This window comes from Schistocerca nitens, chromosome 3 (genome assembly GCF_023898315.1).
Source record: "Schistocerca nitens isolate TAMUIC-IGC-003100 chromosome 3, iqSchNite1.1, whole genome shotgun sequence".
NCBI classification, from domain to species: domain Eukaryota; kingdom Metazoa; phylum Arthropoda; class Insecta; order Orthoptera; family Acrididae; genus Schistocerca; species Schistocerca nitens.
In genome coordinates this window covers 220,765,275-220,767,800 of record NC_064616.1, presented here as the reverse complement: position 1 = coordinate 220,767,800, position 2,526 = coordinate 220,765,275, and the positions used below count along the sequence as shown (strand labels likewise).

At 47.5% G+C, this 2,526-nt stretch overlaps 1 pseudogene; it reads right to left on the bottom strand.

Moving 5' to 3' along the window:
- Positions 1-2,115: 2,115 nt before the first annotated feature.
- Positions 2,116-2,232, bottom strand: LOC126250001 (5S ribosomal RNA; annotated as a pseudogene).
- Between the last annotated feature and the right edge of the window lie 294 nt (positions 2,233-2,526).

Sequence of the window (2,526 nt, the reverse complement as noted above, 5' to 3'; positions counted from 1 at the left end):
CTCCAAAAGAGATGCACACTGTTTTTATAAAAATACAGTTTTTATTCTGCATGTGTGAAAGTCTTACAATGTGTAGATACATCCTTCCCACTTGTTTTCAAACTTAGTTCAACCTGTTCCCGTGAGTGGGGCCGTCACAGCATGTCTTCAAGATGGCTGCTACACTTGACGTTCGTCAGAAGCAACGTGCTGTCGTAGAATTCCTGTGTTGTGAAAACGAGACAGTGGGAAACATCCACAAGAGGTTGAAAAAGGTGGATGGAGATGCTGCTGTCGCAGTACAGTTAGTCGGTGGGCAAGCAGGTTATGTGATGAAAGCGGGCACGGCAATATTGAGGATTGTCCTCGCAGCGGCAGGCCTCGTACTGCACGCACCCCAGACCATGTGCAGAGAGTTAACGAATTGGTGACTGCTGACAGACACATCACAGTGAACGAATTGTCACGCTACGTTGGGATAGGGGAAGAAGTGTTTGCAGAATACTGAAAGTGTTGGCGTTAAAAAAGGTTTGTGCTACGTGGGTTCCCAGGATGTTGACAGAAAAACGGTATGCAGCGAACTTTTGGAACAGTATGAGAATGGGGGGGATAAATTTCTAGGAAAAACTATGACAGGTGCTGAAACATGGCTCCATCATTTTTCACCAGCCACGAAGAGGCAATCAATGGAGTGGCATCATGCAAATTCACCCAAGAAAAAAAAAATTCAAAACTACACCTTCTGCTGGAAAAGTTATGGCTACAGTGTTTTTCGATTGCGAAGGACTCTTGCTTGTAGACATAGTGCCAAGTGGAACCACCATAAATTCTGATGCATATGTGACGACACTGAAGAAACTTCAAGCTCGACTGAGTCGTGTTCGACCACATCGGCAAAAGCAGGATGTTTTGCTGTTGCACGACAGTGCACGGCCACATGTCAGTCAAAAAACCGTGGAAGCGATCACAACTCAGATGGACAACACTGAAACACACGCCTTGCAGTCCTGACCTGGCTCCATGTGACTATCATCTCTTTGGGAAACTGAAAGACTCTCTTCGTGGAACAAGGTTTGAAGATTATGACTCCCTTGCGCACGCTGCCAAACAGTGGCTCCAACAGGTTGGTCCAGAATTTTACCGTGCGGGTATACGGGCGCTGGTTCTAAGATGGCGTAAGGCAGTTGAGAGGGATGGAAATTATGTAGAGAAATGAAAATATTGTTCCTAAAGGATATATCTACACACTGTAAGACTTTCAAACATGCAGAATAAAAGATGGATTTTTAAAAAATAGTGTGCATTTCTTTTGGAGTATCCCTCATATCTGTAGGGTATCGCTGTTTTCAGTTGTGGTCCGTGCAACATTCCCACACCTGTAGACCAGGATCTGGATGCCAGCTTAATACAGACGTATGTCAACATCCAATCATTGTTCGAGCAGCTATGACCGAACGAACATCATCCGAGGAAGAAATTCGGTCACATGTTGCACCTCCTGTATCACCGAGAACCACAGGGAACTGTCTGATTGCAACAGGACTAAGATCAACTATGCCTCTGGCCATGCAGCCACCGACACCACGACAACACCGAGGACGGCTATTCCGGCGTCATGAACGAGTCGAATGGACGGTGGAATGGCGCTCTATCGTCATCAGTGATGAGAGGTTCCGTCTATATGAGAGTGATGGATGTACACATGTACGGTATAGGCCAGGTGAGTGGCACATTCCGAAGTCCATTCACTCACGACACGTAAGTCCCACACCAGGCCTCATGGTGTGGGGAGCCATCATTTATAACCTGCAGTCGCATTTGGTGTTCCTCCATGTCTTCGTCGCCACTGTTGAGTCTTGTACCAGAATCAAGGGAGTGGATGTTGTTTGGTGGCCGGTATCCTCTATCTACAACGCAAGTGAACACATGTATTAACAGCGTTTTTTATTTCTTAAACATATACAACAAGCACTCCGTCTTCAGGCCACGAGTGGCCTAACGGGACCATCCGAGGAGGGGCGTGGGGCCAGCACACCGCTCTCCCAGTCTTTATGATGGTATTCTTGACCAAATACGCTACTATTCGGTCGAGTAGGTCCTCGTTTGCCATCACGAGGCTGAGTGCACCCCGAAAAATGGCAACAGCGCATGGCGGCTCCATGGTCACCCATCCAAGTGCCGGCCAGGCCCAACAGCGCTTAACTTCGGTGATCTCATGGGAACCAGTGCATCCACTGCGGCAAGGCCCTTGCCCTTCTTAAACAGATAGCTGGTACTTAAATTTTAAGCGTCCATGTCTTGTGGTACAAGCTCTTCCGTACTAGTCCACGTTAACCTTGTGAAGAAGAACTCCCACTATACGATGAATGACAGACGCCGAATTGGAGTGCGAGTTGGTGCATCAGTGACTAAGCTAGTGACTGACTGACTGCGCTAGTGATTGAGATAGTGAGCTAGTAACTGAGACGGAGACTGAGTAACTGATCTAGTGACTGAGACTGAACTTGTGACTGAGAGATCGAGACTGAGACTGAGCCCTCCGGTTAG